Below are 19,234 nucleotides of genomic sequence, written 5' to 3'. Positions count from 1 at the left end.
CGGTGGCACCCCAGAATGAACCCAACACTTATTGGTTCGAACCGTGGTTTCCTAAAACGTTTAACACTTGTAGCCTGTTTTTTTCTGCTTTTCTTTGTTGTTTTTGTTTTCAATTGAGCTCAGTGTAATTTCCCTTGCTTACAAAAGTTGTCTTTTTTATGGATTTTTCTGTCATATTTATACTAAAACTACCTCCAATTTGAACTCCTTCGCTGCCATTGACGGTGACAGACGTCCAATCCATTTGAACTGGGACGGGCTGGCAGCGACACAGCATAGTTACCTGCTAAGTGATGGGCATTTTTCTATATAAAAACAAGGCTGGCCGAAAGTGACCCACAAACGCAGAGTGAGCTTGCTGTTGCATCTGCGACTACATCACTTCTCCACTGAAGCTGTCTCAAATATTTAACAGGCAAGGGGGGCGAACATTTTCTTCCTTTCTAGCGCTCTCTCTTCCTCTATTCCTCTCTCCCCACTTTCACTTTTTTTTCCCCTCACACACGTGCACATAACGCAAACATCAGCGGCTATGTTTAAGCTATATGCACGGTTGCCGGGGGCGATGTGATTCCGTCAGGGAATGGAGTCGAGAGTGGGGGAAGTTGAGGCAGAAACTGAAGACTGGTGTGTGTGTGTGTTAAGGTGGGAGAGGCGGGGGTGGGGGACATATCAAAAATGCATTGCAATGAATCAGGACTGTGACGCTTGTGAACTCGCTTCCCCTTGTTTGGACCTGTTCTGTCTTTAATGAGGATATTCATCGCTATATGCATACTATTTATACATGGAAGAGTCACTATATGGATTTCCCCCTATATCTCATCTCAGCATTATGTATGCCACTCCTATGTTCATGTTGCAACGTTTGTGGGATATTGAGGGGAAAAAAAGAGGTAAATCCCTAAAGAATTATTTGGATCGAAGTCAGAAATCTTACTTTTGTGAAAAAGCGCCGACTTAAATTTAAAGCCTTATTGCCACTCCCTCGGTTTAACAACTTCAAACCAACACAAAGAAGTAAACAAATATTCCTATTTGCACATGGATGCTCCCAATTGGGCCAGTCCATTATAGTCAGTATAATAGAAGAGGGAAGCGGGGGTCTCCATTTCATTTCAAGGTCTGCACAGATAATAGCAAAATGCTCCAGCTAATCCAATTCAAAGCACTCGGGAGGCTTTTGGCCATTCACATTATTCCGTCCATGCATTTCGCTGGTGTGATGTCATACGCGGAGAGTGGGGGGATCGGGGATGTATACGACATCATCATCATGATCATTATTATTATTACAATGTAGCGCAACACCACTGCTGAGCCATATTAAAGGATGTAGGAGTGAAACACATACACACAAGAGGCTGCTAGATGTAGGTCACACATCCACACAAACACAACTCCACACAAGCAGAGTTGCGCTGTCCATTCAGGTTCCATTTTTCTCACTGGTACACACACACACGGGTGCACTACTTGAGTACCAAACACGAACACAATGGTGTATTTCTTAAAAAAAAAAAAAAAAAAAATGAGGAGAAGAAGCTTACAGGTTATGAGGCTTTGTTCAGCCTGAGGAGCTAACGTGCACACAGAAATGGCTTCGTTTCCTCACACACACACACACACACACACACACACACACACATGCATGTGCTGGCTCATTGGTCCAGAAGGAGCATCTCATCTAATCCCACGCTTTCGCCTTCAAAAAGGCATTTTTTCCCCCCGTCCGTCTTTGTTCCCCGCTCTCTCTTCATCTCGACCGTCTTTGAGGAACAGCGATGGAGATGCGCGTGCACACACACAATGATAGTGCGTCGCCTCATCTACCGCATCCAGGGTAGTTTATTAACTCAATTGCAGAGAGTAGCAATGAAAATTTGAATGAAAACCATACTTATCAAAATGATTTAGGGCTGCAGCTATCGAATATGTTAGTAATCGAGTAATCGATTGAAAATTCTATCGATTAATCGAGTAAATTGAAAAAATACACATATTTTTAGGTGAAGAGCAATTATACATGATAAAACAAGACATTTCATCTAATATTGAACCATTTTTAGTCAATCAATGTCTTTATTTTCGATATACATTGTTGAAAACAGCCAACAATTGCATCTCAGATGTAACTAGAATTAAAAAAAAACTAATTCACTGCTTTCACTCCAAAAACTTTTAGATCTTATAAAAAAACATATATATATTTATTTCTTACCTAAAAATGCCATTACGCTTGATAACACACATCACTTTAAAGTTTTTTTCCCATGTGTTTCAATTGAATTTCTATTTGTGTCAAGCTATTTTTAAGTTCTTGTGAAGTTTTAAGTTGGTCTAAACTGTAAGTCCTGATAGGATTTTGAGTTTTTGCAGTGTTCAAAATTACGTTACGTGAGCAAATTACAGTAACGTTAATATTAGCGTTAATATTAGTATATTAGCGCTTAGCGCTCTTTATGAGCACTCTACTGCTTTAAGATGGCGGCTGTTTACTAACGCCGCTGACTCTGTCATTTCGCATCTAGTTCAACATGCATGTGATCTCTATGAAAACGTGATGCTTAGAGCTGTTATAATTAAACGATTACTCGAGGTGAATAAAATTACTCGGATCAGTTTTTAAACTCGAGTTACTCGAGTTGCTCGAGTATTAGATTAGATAGGATCCTTGCTTAAAGTGTGTACCACACAAAAAAAAGTCTTAAATAGAATTATTATGTGAATTAGAATCATATTTTGAGACAATTTGACTATATACAACAATTTAGCAAAGCGCAGATGACGAGAAATTAATCTTTTACTCTGCCGGTTAGCTACGCCTACCATTATAGGGCTCTAGGGTCCCCAGCAGGTGGATGACGTCAGCGGAGTCACAATTTCATCTGATTGAGTATGCAGCCCATTGAGTGGGAATTATTCACAACGACGAAAACACGACGAAAAGAGCCGCAAAATGTCATTGTTTCAGTCTTTCTACTCCAATATTTTTACAGGATATTCTTTTTATGCAAGTATTTTTCCCCAATAGCTAAATAAATGGTCTTTGTGCTAAATGGAATATGAAATAAAAATGCATTTATTCAAGACGACATGGCAAAATTACTCCATAATGGTCAAAACTGTCGACTTCACCTTTACTGTCGCACCTCCCGAACGATATTTTATGCCACCTAAATCGGGTTTATGTCATTTCCCTTCCCCGGCTTCGGAGAATGTAAACAAACCAAGAGGTGTGACAACTAGCTGACATGCTAACCCGAACCAAGTGATGTTTCAAAGTCTTCGAAGCGGAAAATCACACATAACTAGCCCGGTTTATTTCACATGACGACTGGGTTTTGATTGTCTTCGCCGATCAGCAAACCACCTGGCAGAGAGCAATTTACAGCTTGTTCCCCTGCTAATATGGACAGGAGAGCTTGCCGAGGAAGCAGCTGGACAATGACCGCTGAACATTTACATGCCAATCCATGATCAAACCTAAGTAGCCCTCTATTTAAAGAAAGTTTGTAGTGTTTACGTTGTAGTCGCTGTATTCGCAGCTATTTTTAACTCAAAGTTGCAATTTCTGATCGGTTTGACAGAACACAGGGCACATGAGCAAAATAAGCCGAATATAGTGCTCTCCCGGCAGGCGGATGTGCGACAAGCCGCCGGTGTTGTGCCGAAAAATAGCCGCCCGCATGCATGTCAGCCAAAAAATGCAAGCCACCTACATATTAAAATGATCCCAGTATTTGACATAATACAAAACTCACTCTACTCACTTCCTCATAAGTCCCATGGTCCCCCAGTAGTAGGGCTTGTTTTGGCCAATATCCACCGGTGAATGGGAACCTTTTGAAACCCCAAAAAGGCGCACACGCCTCTCCCTCATAGAGCAAGATTTTTCTGCAGCCGTTTGGCTGGCGTGACGCGAAAAATAAACGGATTAATTCGCAAAATCAGCTGAATCAGTCCTTCTTATACAACAGTACGGCTGTATAGAGAAGAGGACTCCTTCCTCCGTACACGTCACAGCGCCCTCTTTCTCAACTTGAGACTATTGCTGGAAGTCACTCATTTTCATGGCGCGGGATTAAAAGAACTAAATAAATATAGCGATCGCTTCCGCACACATCCAAGCGGTCCATTTCATTCAGGAGCATAAAATACCGCCTGTATCATGAAATAAACATGCTTTTTCGTGTCACAGGCACTTTAACCAATTGATGTTATCAATCCAGATTTACGTACCATAACACAACTACTCCCATTGACTGCAATAGGCTGGGAGGGATCATTCGATCACTTCCAGCCCCTCCCAGATCAAATGGTTTGGACGTCTGTCAGTGTCAGTGGCAGCCAGTGAGTCAAACAAGGCCAAGAACTAGGGGGCATTGAAATGGTCAAGTTAATCCCTAGACCTAAACACCTACAGAGTATGCATTTTGCCACTTTCCTATTTTTTTCAGTTTTTTTTCCAAAAGTCAATAGCTGTCAATGGCATGAAATGTGTTAAATGTTGAAATATTCTAATTATTTCTATTCATAATTGCTGTATAACCCCTTTAGACCTAAGCATGCTGCTGAAGGACATGACGCATTTGCGTCTGTAAGCCAATAAATACACTCAATTTAGTTGCTATTGCCTCTTCTGGCAGATGATTGGATGAAACGTTACCCATCGAAATCAAATCATGAGGTTTGGCACGCCCTTTTTGCTATTTTTGGACTTTTGAAAATGGCTAACATTAAAAATAAATGAAAAAAAAAAAGCACGAAATATCCCCGACCAAAAAATTGCACTTCGTTGTGGTATTTGAGTAGAGTAAAAATCAGCGCATTGTTTTTTCTTTTTTTTTTTTCTGCCTAGCAGAAAAAATGCAGGTCTGAAGGGGTTAAAGAGTGAATTTGGTGAACAATTTACAAGACATACTGAACAAGCTGACATTTTGATGTTACACTTGTTTGAATTAGTCAAAAACTGTCGTATAAGGAGGTAAAAATGGACATTTATTTTAATATCTTGAATTAGGGAATTACATAACATAATAGTTTTGTTTTGGAATTTGGAATACATACAATTTCAGATTACGTCTGCTCCCTCCGAAAGGAACTCAATCAAAAACCCAGGGCTACCTATTCTCAATCACATACAAAATTAGGAACCGAACAGAAAACTAGAGGTGTTGATGGGGGTGGGGGGGTCAATATTTTACACGCATATTGGGCTTAAAAATCATAGCAAAAATCCAGCAGTTTGTTAGTTTGCAGAGAGTATCAACCATTTGATTTTTTTTTTTTTTTTTTTTTTATATGTATATATAAAATTACCAAAAATGGCTAAACTACTAATACTGTAATATGTTTATATTTGAAATTTAGGAATAAAGCATTTAAAATACTATGTTATGAGGCTAATTAGTTATTACAGTAGGTTTAATTGAACAAACACATTCCCAACCGACATATTTTTAAACAACAACTGTTCCACTTATTCGCTGCCATTGAGTTAAGAGTGATGGAGACAGATTTACAAAATTGGGAGCCAAACATAAAACTGGAGCTTTTGATGGGGGTGGGGGTTGGTTGGGGGGGGTCAATATTTTTCCATGCATATTTGGCTTAAAAAAACAAAGCAAAAAAAATGCCATTCTGAAGGGGTTAAAGAGTGAATTTGGTGAATAATTTACAAGATATACTGAACAAGCTGACATTTTAAAGTTACACTTGTTTGAATTAGTCAAAAACTAGTAAAAGGAGGTAAAAATGGACATTTATTTTAATATCTTGGATTAGGAAATTTCATAACATAAAAAATAATCTACTGAGGAAGAAAATGTGGAAAACAGTTCACTTAATGTCCTCAATGAGCTGGAGAGTTTGAATTTGGAATACATACAATTTCAGATTACGTCCGCTCCCTCCGAAAGAAACTATCAAAAACCCAGGGCTACCAATTCTCAATCAAATGAACTTTTATCAAGGTCACTTGACTTTTTTACTCTGCAGTAAAACACCCGTCATCACCCTCATCAGTTTCTTGTACTTCCCTAGAGAGAGGAGTGCACAGGCTGAGAAACGCCATCATCATCAAATGTGCCCACAAGGCTGGAATAGTCTATTTAGTATGTGGGCAGCTATCTGTAATACGATGTGAAATGTTTATTTAAACACATCGACTCCTAACCCTTTAACACTTCTCCCCCTTAAAAAAATGAGATTATTAATGGCGGTGGGTGAAAGATGCCGCAGTGCCAACTAATGAGTTGACACGATTATTTAAATTGGGAAAACAAAGCGAGTAGAAGGGTGCATGAATATTTCACACTGTGTCTTAGCCATTGGCATTCCTTCTGTTTTTCTTTTTAGGACGCAACTGAAGGTAGTGACTTGTTTGTACTCTAGTTCGGTGACAGACGTCAAATCCATTTGAACTGGGAGGTGCTTGTAGTAAATGTAGTTCACACCTAAATGCCATAGGAATGAAAAAGGTTTCCTCTTTTGCGGACACCATAGGATTTAATAGGCAGCTAATACTAAAAATGTATGTTGTAATGTTAGGGGTGTGCTGTATTAGGCACCCCATGATTCTATTCGATTACGATTCAGGGTGCTACGATTCGATTATTGAACAATGATCACGGTTATCACGATTATCACGAGCATCGATGCATCTAATTGATAAAGTAACCGAACAAATTTTTTTTTTTTTTTTTTTTTTACAAGAAAGTGCAAAACCATTAACCATTTTAAAGGCAGTACTTATTTCTCAACATGCATATGGCGGAAAACACTCAGGTGACTTGAAGTTTCGCTCTGAGACCCCCAATTTAGCCAACTTTCAAAATTGTCTGATATGCATATGTGGTACATAATTGGAAAGCTTAAAATCTCAATTTTCTGGGGGAAGAAAAATTTTGAACTGGAGGGCATTTTTAAAAAAAAGTTTTTTTAAACAGCAAAATCCTATGTGGAGATGAGAGCACACGATAGCAGAATTACAGACGCCATGACTTTAAGGAGACATTATCGCGTACTTACCTTGTTTCGATCCAAAAACTCCATGTAGCATGTATCACTGAGCGTCAAGACAAAGCTGTGAATGGCCACAGCCGGGTTTTTGGGGGATTTTATGGGTGAAACATGGTAATATAATACAAGGGTCGTGATGCAGAAATCGCAGACATCAAGGAGTGGTAGAGATTTGTTTTTTCATTTATTTACCCTTTTAAACTTTTTTTTTTTTTCTTTTCATTTTTTTTGTGTTTGGATCGATTTTTTTATCATCTAAAATATTGGGGGAAATGCGACAGGAACGAAAAAAATACAATTAAGCGATAGTTATGAGCTACATATCCGTGACTTTTTTACAGACGGCATTTTTTTCATTGTGACGTAATTTGTTTCGAAGTTTAAAATATGTGAGTGAATATTTTTTTTGTCTTTTTCTTTTAAAACTAAATATTAGAAACCAATGAATGATTCTAAGCTAAAAACGACAGACATTTTGAATAATAAATATACTTAATTACCTTTGTTTTATGCCTTAGGTCAAACAAAAGTGGTTGCGCGAAGTCTGTAAACGGGGGTTTTCAGGGTAAAACGGAAAAATGAAAAATAGTTCGGGGGCTTAATGCGCCATGAATCTGCTATGGCAGCATGTAGACCTATTATTCTATCAAACACAACAAGTGTTTTGGCTTAAGATACAGCGGTTTCTTTTAAAGAGGAGTGCAAGAGCAGAAACTGCTTTTTCAGTCTTGTCTGTTTTCCGCCATATACAGCACAAGCGTTGACCTGGAGATGCTCTTTTTCACAAGAAGGTGCAATAACATTACCTATTTCAAATGCAGCACTTATTTCTCTCAACAATACAATCAAATTTACACAGGTGGAATGAATTCCACATTCTCTGGAAATAAAGTGTCTTCAGAAATAACTTATTTTAACCAATATACTTTGTTTTCGCAGATTTCTATACTATTTCGCATGTTTGTAATGTTACCACTGTATTTAGTCATGGTTTTACTTGTTTTGCATATGGAGTAACGATTGTACACCAACAAACAACGGACAAATGGACATGGAAATACACGTTAGCGAATTCGCTAATTAGCTTAGCGCTCGGCGCTAACTGTTAACATCTCAAAAACGACAACAACAAAGGCTAAACAGTACAAGAGGGTTCGTGTACTCTCCTCTTATAGACGCACACGGGACTTAGCAACACACTCAGGACATTTTTCAATTGACATGACTTGAAACTACTGCTGGACAACTGAAAGACAAGGAGCAACGAACTATCTCTCTTACCCTCTCGCTCTAAAAAATAACTTGCGCGACCGCAGGGTCCCTGCCTGTCTCATACACAAATTTATTTTCCAGTCTTTTGAAAAGGAGTAAATCTCTCGCTCAGTAACCAGCACCATCCATCATAACGTGCGTCCGTTAAAGGTGTCCGGGCAGCAGACGAGTTTTGAATTTGGTTTCGCTACGAGCGGCTGTCATAAAGTTATTAGGGAAAATCATCGTTTTTGATCATTTATGAATCGTAATTGAATCGTCAAGTGTCGAATCGCGATGCATCTAATAATCGATTTTTTTACACTCACTTAGTAATGATGTGATTAAAAATCCTAGCTTCTGCCTGACAACAGCGATAATCATCCAATCCATGTGAACTAGGATAGCTGGCAGTGAATGATCATGTTTCAGTTCTGCTGGCAGCAAAAGACGTCCAAATCCATTTGAACTGTGAGTGCTGGCAGCGATCAGCACAAATGGATTTGGATGTCTTTCTCTGTCTGTGACAGTGAAAGAGTTAAATGATCCAACATAATACATGATTGCAAATCATTCTGCCGACTCCCCTGGGGTTTTGGGGACCCCAGTTTGAGGTCTAATGGGACCGCTGCAAGATAATAACACACAAGCAACTGTCTGCCTCAGCCTCTCCAGAGACCACAAGACAAATGCGAGATGGACTCACAGGATTAGCGGCGCTCATATGAAAGGCACAAGTTGGAAGGGTGTGCAGTGGGAGCGAAATGAAGCGGAAATGGGTGGAAACCAAGGGAAGATTACTGCGCTGAGAAAGTGCTTAAAAAGCGCACGGTCGGACGGTCCCAGCGGGGGCGCGTCAAAGGCCAGGTATTAGGTTGGAAAGAATGGTGAACGCCATGCCCTATGGCGCTCCTTTGTCTGGAATCAGCAATTGAGGAAGTCAAAGTTTGATATCAGTTAGATGCAAGCTTGATGGACTTGGTCGCATATCAAAATATTGTTTTTATGCCTGATTGATAATCGGCTGATGCCTTTACAGTCTTTGATCTTGTTTTCTTTTGAGTAGCATGCTAATCTAAAGCGAATCTGCAAGAAATGCAGTATTATTTCCTTTTCAGGCTTGCACAAAGTCATAATATATCATTAGTTGTTTCATATTTTTATACACTTTGTTATTTTCAATTTTTACCAATTAGGGTTGTTAACAGAAATTGACCTTTAAATAATTGTAGGTTGTGACTACATTGTTCCAAGATGGTACATAACATAGTAACTTTAGCCTAATTGAATAATTACCCAGTTCATGTTTGACTGATTGGCGCAATATCATGGTTGACTCGGGGCAATTGAACTCTCCTTGTTAGCTGAATTTGTTTGGTTACTTAAAACTATGTTACGAGGCTAAGTAGTAATTACAGTAACTTTTTTTTTTTTTTTTCCCCCCGAACAAACACATTCACAACCGACACATTTTTAAACAACTCATTTGCTGCCATTAAGTTAAGAGTGATGGAGACAAAGTACAGAAAAAGAACAGAAACTGGAGGTGATAGTGATGGTGGTGGTGGGGATTCAATATTTTACACACATATTTGGCTTAAAAACAAACAAACAAAAATAAAGTAAAAAAAGTATGCAGAGTGTATCAAACATTTGATATATTCGGTAACACTTTATAATAACTATCCGTTTTACTAGTTAATAGATCATTAGTAAACTGTTGATAAATGATTTATTGTTTATTTGTGAAGTATTTGTTAACAGTTTGTTAAGCATTTACAGGGTGTTCCAATATGGTTGACCCCATTCTAAATGCCCATGCTAGTTGATGGATCTTAATAAAACTATATACACTTTATGTTGAAGGTCATAAGTTTTATTGGTTAAATATACAAAGAAAAGTACAAGTATTTGTTGGTTCTATGGCAGATTTCCAGAAATGTGCAACATGAGCGCTGCCTGCAAAATGCCTATTAAAATGACTTTTTTTTTTTTTTTTTTGAAGTGAACGGCATTTCTTAACCTGAAAAGATAGAAATGCCAAACGTTAACCACAAAAACTTAAAACGTTTCTACACAAACTGTGTTTCAGGTTAAGAACACCTGTAAATGCTTAACAAACTGTTAACAAATACTTCACAAATCAACAATAAATCATTTATCAACGGTTTACTAATGATCTATTAACTAGTAAAACATAGTTATTATAAAGTGTATCTATATATTTTTATAAAATTACCAAAAATGACTAAACTACTAATACTGTTATATGGTTATATTTGAAACTTTGCAAAAAAAAAGGCATTTAAAAATGTACTTAAGTTTGAAGTCCTGATTTTAATTTGTATTTTGTATTCCAAATTTTCAGTCATTCTGATCAAAAAGTTGACATTTAAGTGAACAAGTTTTGTTACAGCAATTTCTCCAGAAATATTTTGGGTGACCTTTCCCTGTCTTAAAATTCTGGTTATAAAGCAATACCCTCATAAGTAAATAAAATCTCTATAAAAACAAAATTAATAAAAATTAAAATGAATAAAAAGTTACACCCAAGTTATGGCCCTCAATAACACAAAAAAGTTATTTTTCTATACTTTCAAACTACTGTATTTAATTCAGTGCCTTTTAATGACAACAATAGACATTCCATTTCATTTAAACTGCAAGAATTGGCTGTCAATGCTCATGTTTTCAGTGCCATTAAAGGTGTGAGATGTCCAATCCATTTTAACTGTGCGGGTTGGCAACCTATCCCAGTCAGAATGGATTGAGCATCTAGCACAGTCATTGACAGCCAATTTGTCAAGTGAGTTCCTTATAAAAGGTTAAAAATGATTTCATGTCAGTTAGCACATCCAGCTTCCCTCCTCTAATTTCCATCCGCTTAATCAACAATTGTCCACACGATTTGGCAAGTGAACTAGCACTAAAAATGTAATTTCCCCGACTCCTGGCTCGCATCGGCAGGCGCCCAGCAATGGTGCGCATGTGCTATTCGCTTCTCATCTGCATCCAGTGGATCCCTGGCGAGTTTTTCTTTTCCCAAACAGTTGGGAGTCAAACAAAAGAAAGCGAGCGAGTGAACCATTTGCATTGTAATCTATCAGATGAGGCAGGCGGGAAGTGTCTGACTCGACGCCAGTTATAGCGACGCCCCGCTACCTCGGTCTGATCCGGAACGGGGCCACGATGAATCTCATTTTATGTTATGCTAATGAGGATAATGAGGCGGGATCAACATATGTTGGGTCTTATCACTCTCCGTGGTGTCCATATGTATGGTAGGCAACCTTCTGGTTGGCTGAGTGTGTAATTATGTCTTTTCTCCCCTCTGGCCTTCATAATAATCCTCACCTCTGGTTTAATCCCGAGCTTAATCTAAACACTGCTAGGAGGCTTTTTGAGCACTATCATTCATAGCAGCAATTATTCCATTGTTCGTGGAGTTATTACATGTGCATATCATATTTGACAGTACAATTGGTTGCACAATCCATAAGTTGCAGTTGGTTTTGTTGTTTTGAAATGCTAGCTTAATGTGCACAATCGTGTAATCGTCAAAGCGAATAAATGAGCACCAATATCGAAATTTGTTGATTATTTTTTTCGTCTTTTAATCAGGAAGTAAAACTCGCGAACGGAATTTTTGGTACTGTTTCAATCAGGTCAGGCTTGCAGCGCAACAATGAATTGGTTATGAAATTAAATTAACCTTTTAGACATCAGAACTTTACCCTCTTAACCGTGAATATTGTCAGTTTTTCCTGACTGTGTTCTACAGTGGGGCAAATAAGTATTTAGTCAACCATTAATTGTGCAAATTCTCCCACTTGAAAATATTAAGAGAGGCCTGTAATTGTCAACATGGGTAAACCTCAACCATGAGAGACAGAATGTGGAAAAAATCCCAGAAAATCACATTGTTTGATTTTTAAATTTATTTGCAAATCATGGTGGAAAATAAGTATTTGGTCAATACCAAAAGTTTATCTCAATACTTTGTTATGTACCCTTTGTTGGCAATAACGGAGGCCAAACGTTTTCTGTAACTCTTCACAAGCTTTTCACACACTGTTGCTGGTATTTTGGCACATTCCTCCATGCAGATCTCCTCTAGAGCAGTGATGTTTTGGGGCTGTCGTTGGGCAACACGGACTTTCAACTCCCTCCACAGATTTTCTGTGGGGTTGAGATCTGGAGACTGGCTAGGCCACTCCAGGACCTTGATATGCTTCTTACGAAGCCACTCCTTTGTTTCCCTGGCTGTGTGTTTGGGATCATTGTAATGCTGAAAGACCCAGCCACATCTCATCTTCAATGCCCTTGCTGATGGATGGAGATTTTCACTCAAAATCTCTCGATACATTGCCCCATTCATTCTTTCCTTTACACAGATCACTCGTCCTGGTCCCTTCCCCAAAGCATGATGTTTCCACCCCCAATGCTTCACAGTGGGTATTGTGTTCTTCGGATGCAAGTCAGTATTCTTTCTCCTCCAAACAAGAGAACCTGTGTTTCTACCAAAAAAAGTTATATTTTGGTTTCATCTGACCATAACACATTCTCACAGTCCTCTTCTGGATCATCCAAATGCTCTCTAGCGAACCGCAGACGGGCCTGGACGTGTGCTGGCTTCAGCAGGGGGACACGTCTGGCAGTGCAGGATTTGAGTCCCTTGAGTTGTGTTACTGATCGTAGCCTTTGTTACTGTGGTCCCAACTCTCTGTAGGTCATTGACTAGTTTCCCCCTTGTGGTTCTGGGATTTTTGCTCACCGTTCTTGTTATCATTTTGACGCCACGGGGTGAGATCTTGCATGGAGCCCCAGATCGAGGGAGATTATCAGTGGTCTTGTATGTCTTCCATTTTCTAATAATTGCTCCCACAGTTGATTTCTTTTCAGCAAGTGTTTTACCTATTGCAGATTCAGTCTTCCCAGCCTGGTGCAGGTCTACGATTTTGTCTCTGGTGTCCTTCGACAGCTCTTTGGTCTTGGCCATAGAGGAGTTTGGAGTGTGACTGACTGAGGTTGTGGACAGGTGACTTTTATACCGATAATGAGTTAAAACAGGTGCCCTTAATACAGGTGACGAGTGGAGCCTCGTTAGAAGAAGTTAGACCTCTTTGACAGCCAGAAATCTTGCTTGTTTGTAGGTGACCAAATACTTATTTTCCACTCTAATTTGGAAATCTTTAAAAATCAAACAATGTGATTTTCTGTTTTTTTCCCACATTCTGTCTCTCATGGTTGAGGTTTACCCATGTTGACAATTACAGGCCTCTCTAATCTTTTCAAGTAGGGGAACTTGCACAATTGGTGGTTGACTAAATACTTATTTGCCCCACTGTATTTTTGTAGTAGATGCTGATGTAAAATGAGGCATATCTGGATTTTCACTTCGTCACATGTTTTTGAATTTGACAAACCGCACCGCTGTAATGATAATTGGTGACTACGCGTTTGTAAATTAAAGGGACAGGGTGTACTAACTGACATGAGCATCATTTTGTAACTCACTTGGCTGCCATTGTCACTGAAAAATCTGCCAATTGGCCCTGAAACACAAATATACAGGGGTCCGCTCTCTTGTGACCAGTGTTGTTAATAATGGAGTTAGGAGTGTAACGGCATTATTTTTTTCAGTAGTGAAGTCTAATCTAATTAATTACTTTTCCCATCTTTGCAACACCGTTACCGTTGCTAAGAATGTGAAGGGGCGCGTTACTACAATGTGGTTGAATGAAGCGCAAGTTGTCTGATTTTGTCACACATCCACCTGCCCTGGAGAGTGCAGAGCGGGGAGGACGAAAGGAGGCGGTGACGGGTGGCAAACGCAGTGATGATCCTTGTAGACGCTACAATAATAATAATATATATACAGTATATATATATATTTTATTACCAAAAATACTTACTTGCCCTATACTTTTCTTGAATGACGTACCCATGAACCTTGTGCTTTAAAAATTTTTTTTTTTTTTTTTTTAATGAAAACAACAAGACCGAAGACAGGAGAGGCAGGCGATTCAGAGCCTCATCTGCATATTGAAAAATGTATCTTTATATATTAGGGGTGTGACGATACACATAAGTCATGGTTAGGTAAGTACCTCGGTACAGTGGTAACGGTTCGGTGCGGGTTCAGTTCAAGAGGAAAAACAAAAAGGCTTTTTTTCTTAGAGCATTTGAAAGTTAAAATTTGTATCCCATTAAACTGTTATGTATGTGAAATGTAAAAAAAAAAAGTCAAAATGTGACCTACGTTTTTTAAAAATTTTTTGAATGAAAAAATTAGTTCAATTCAAACAAACATTTCATTCAATCAATCATGTAATAACGTGTAGAACATGAAAAGTAACATCATTTACTATGCTTAGTAACTAATTACTCTTACAATGAGGTAACTGAGTTACTAACGCAATTACTTTTTGGGAGACGTTATGTGTAACTGTAACTAATTACTTTTTTGAAGTAAGATTAACAACACTGCTTGTGACAGATGTTCGGACCAAATCAGCATTTGTATCAGAATCAATACTTAACTGAAGCTTGCTGGTTGATATACTGTAGCTTTGCGTCTGTAGTTTTGCTCATTTGATGAAAAAACATGATACAATAAGACTCTCTGCTCCTCTGTTATGACATTGTACATATGCCCCAAACCTTTTTTTGTGTCTGCTCATGTCGAATTCTATCAGGTCACGTCTGCATACAAGCTTAAACCCAACTTTGACTTGCTGTTGCGATTTGATGCATTATATAAATAGGACTGAATTGAATAATAGATGGCATGTTGTTGAGGGACGGGACATTGCGGTGATGTTTAAAACTCATGTAGGGCCAAGCACTATCAGAACCTCACCGGTATTCCCGTGTGTCCTTCCTCCCCTGACGCATCACACATTCCCTTTGATGAATATCGAGGTTAACTTTCCGCACCGGCTCGCTATTCTTTCTCTCCTCGCTCGCTCTCATGCATTCTAATTCTTTCTCGCACCCAAAATGTTGGACGGGGCTGTAATGATGCCGCCGATGTTTGCGGAGATTATGCTGATAAGCGTAATGAAAACAGAGCGTGGCTTAATGGCGCTGATTAAAACGTTGATGAGTAAAACAGGGTGACGCCTGTGATGGTTGCCGATCACATTGGCAACAAGTTGGCGTGGGATGCTGTGACATTATCCAGAACCAAACAACATGTTTAATACAATATGTAGGCACTGGAAAAGGAATACCTCTTGTGCAGCATTTGTGTCAATATTTCATGAATGAATTAAGCCATCTCCCCCAAAATTTCTATTGTGTTTTTAGTTGGAAATTTTTCAATCAGTCTTGCCGGTTTTGTCTTGAATTTTGAGGGATAATACAATTGATTAACTCAGTAGCTGTTATTGATGGTGATATAAATCTAATCTCTTTGAACCGGGAGGGCTTGCAGCGATCATTTGCGATCGACTTTCACAGTTGACAAGTTTTTGGACGTAGACCATTATGGCTCTAAACCTTTGTATCCGACTAGTATTATATACACTTCTGTATGTTTAATACTCTAAATATTATTGAATTGACTCACAGCATTGGACGTTGACCTTTACAACCACTCAGAACCACAATGGGCCAACTTTATTTCATCGAAAAATCCTATTTTGACATATGGGGGAAGTACATTATTGTACTCGGTGCATTTTACTTGGTTTTCTTTCTCTTTTTTTATTCTTCAGTGCAACATTGTGCCAACTCTTTCCCAACAGCAATTGTATTTCTTCCTCTCTTGCATGAAATATCCATAAATTTGATAGCTGTTTGGACTTCAGCCACTATTGCTGTAAAACTTTGTATTCGACTACAAATATAATTTATTTAATACTAATATATTTATTATCAGCATAACTCATTGGTTGTAGTTAATGAGTTAAAAAAATATATAGGTACAGTGGGCAAATAAGTATTTAGTCAACCACCAATTGTGCTCCACAAAAAGTTCTCCTACTTCAAAAGATTTGAGAGGCCTGTAATTGTCAACATGGGTAAACCTCAACCATGAGAGACAGAATGTGGAAAAGAAAAACAGAAAATCACATTGTTTGATTTTTAAAGAATTTATTCCAAATTAGAGTGGAAAATAAGTATTTGGTCACCTACAAACAAGCAAGATTTCTGGCTGTCAAATAGGTCGAACTTCTAACGAGGTCTGACTTGTTACCTGTATTAATGACACCTGTTTTAACTCATTATCGGTATAAAAGACACCTGTCCACAAGCTCAGTCAGTCACACTCCAAACTCCACTATGGCCAAGACCAAAGAGCTGTCGAACGACAGCAGAGACAAAATTGTAGACCTGCACCAGGCTGGGAAGACTGAATCTTCAATAGGTAAAACGCTTGGTCTAAAGAAATCAACTGTGGGAGCAATTATTAGAAAATGGAAGACATACAAGACCACTAATAATCTCCCTCGATCTGGGGCTCCATGCAAGATCTCACCCCGTGGCGTCAAAATGATAACAAGAACGGGGAGCAAAAATCCCAGAACCACATGAGGGGACCTAGTGAATGACTTACAGAGAGCTGGGACCACAGTAACAAAGCTACTATCAGTAACACAATGCGCCGCCAGGGACTCAAATCCTGCACTGCCAGACGTGTCCCCCTGGTGAAGACAGTACACGTCCAGGCCCGTCTGCGGTTCACTAGAGAGCATTTGGATGATCCAGAAGAGGACTGGGAGAATGTGTTATGGTCAGATGAAACCAAAATAGAACTTTTTGGTAGAAACACAGGTTCTCGTGTTTGGAGGAGAAAGAATACTGAATTGCATCCGAAGAACACCATACTCACTGTGAAGAATTGGGGTGGGAACATCATGCTTTGGGGCTGTTTTTCTGCAAAGGGGCCAGGACGACTGATCCGTGTAAAGGAAAGAACGAATGGGGCCATGTATCGAGAGATTTTGAGTGAAAATCTCCTTCCATCAGCAAGGGTATTGAAGATGAGACGTGGCTGGGTCTTTCAGCATGACAATGATCCCAAACACACAGCCAGAGCAACAAAGGATTTGCTTCGTAAGAAGCATTTCAAGGTCCTGGAGTGGCCTAGCCAGTGTCCAGATATCAACCCCATAGAAAATCTGTGGAGGGAGTTGAAAGTCCGTGTTACCCAACCACAGCCCCAAAGCATCACTGCTCTAGAGGAGATCTGCATGGAGGAATGGGCCAAAATACCAGCAACAGTGTGTGAAAAGTTTGTGAAGAGTTACAGAAAACGTTTGGCCTCCGTTATTGCCAACAAAGGGTGCATAACAAAGTATTGAGATGAACTTTTGGTATTGACCAAATACTTATTTTCCACCATTTATTGATTTGCAAATAAATTCTTTAAAAATCAAACAATTTGATTTTCCTGTTTTTTTTTCCACATTGTGTCTCTCATGGTTGAGGTTTACCCATGTTGACAATTACAGGCCTCTAATATTTTCAAGTGGGAGAACTTGCACAATTAGCGGTTGACTAAATACTTATTTGCCCCACTGTAACTAACAGCCATTGTTGTTTTCGTTAACGGTGATGATAACGATGATGATGTAGTTAGAACGCATCTAGCAGTGTTTGGTCGTGTCACTCATTTGACTTGCTGTGCCTCCTTCCCGATCCCGAAGTGGGAGGGATGGCAGTTCAAATGGATTGGACGTCTACTAGGGATAAACTCATTCCAATTCGTGGCGGAAGCTTGTTTTTCCTGTTTATTAGATGTTTATAGAATATCCTAGAATGATTTCCTGACCAATGTATCGATAATCATTGTATCGCCATATCATCAGATCATTGTTATCGTGAGCTTTGTATCGCAAATTGCATCGTATTGTGAGGCACCAAGAGGTTCCCACTCCTACATATAACTGTTTTTTTCCTGTATAGGCAAGAGTGTACTTCACATTGTACTGGCACGATATGTCCATTGTGATAGATGACAGCTTTTATAGCAACAGTAAAATGACATTAAAGACAATCGGATTACACATTTTCAGATGATTGAAAAGGCCAGGAGGACAGGGTTTCTAGGAGGGGGCACTCCATTAAGATTCTTCCTGCCTCACCATCTCCCTGTGGAGAAGGCTAAGAGTGAAGATGTGAGAACATTATTAGTTTTTTGGCAGTTTCCAATGGAAATAGAAAATGAGGTTCTTTGCTGATGAGATTGCTCTGGTCTTTTGTGTCGTCATCCCGCTACTACCTTGAAGATGGACTACACCGGTGTCCACTATCAACAAGTAGCGCACCTTATGCATTTGAGAGTTTTCTTCACTCATTAACTGACAATGGCACTGAAATATGATAATTCGCTGTCACCGGTGTTGTTTTTGGCAGCCCTTTTAATTTTCGTCTTAGTCTTAGGACGATTTTGGACGATAATACTTAGTCTTGCTCTTAGTCATATTTTTTGTCTTTGTCTCGTTTTTGTTGACGAAAACTCAATACTACTTTCGTCTAGTTTTATTGGAAGTTTACTAGAACTTGATGATTAAGCACACTCAGCATGAAAACAGTACATTATTTTCATTTGACTATACCCACCTGGAAAAAAAAAGTTGTCCGAGAGGACGATCGCTCTTAGCATTAGCCTAATGCTATTGCGAACGCTATGCTAACACTATGAGTTACATTTAGTGTGTGATGCCTTTAAAAGGGAAAGCAACATTGCATATTGACTCTGGCCAAGAAAACAAATCTTACCTGTTTGCAAGCCTAAATCGACAATGGAGACGACACACTGGTGAGTCGGGAAGTGGGGGTGGGGGGGCAGCACGTCACAAGTGACACAACCAGACACTGGTTGCAGGCTAACTACACATAAAATGTCACACATTGTGAACATGTGACAAACTATGGCGCATTTTCATCTTGTTTTCGTCTCGTCAGACAAAAACTGGCCTTGGACTCGATATGTTTTAGTTTCCCAAAA

At 39.1% G+C, this 19,234-nt stretch overlaps 1 protein-coding gene across 2 annotated transcripts in view; it reads left to right on the top strand.

The window, feature by feature from the left end:
• The window catches only part of efna2a (ephrin-A2a), a 208,554-nt gene that overhangs the window by 2,484 nt on the left and 186,836 nt on the right, over positions 1-19,234 (top strand). The window lies entirely within an intron of this gene.

The sequence above is a fragment of the Corythoichthys intestinalis genome, chromosome 15, assembly GCF_030265065.1.
Source record: "Corythoichthys intestinalis isolate RoL2023-P3 chromosome 15, ASM3026506v1, whole genome shotgun sequence".
Classification (NCBI taxonomy): domain Eukaryota; kingdom Metazoa; phylum Chordata; class Actinopteri; order Syngnathiformes; family Syngnathidae; genus Corythoichthys; species Corythoichthys intestinalis.
This window is presented reverse-complemented; position numbering and strand designations above follow the sequence as displayed.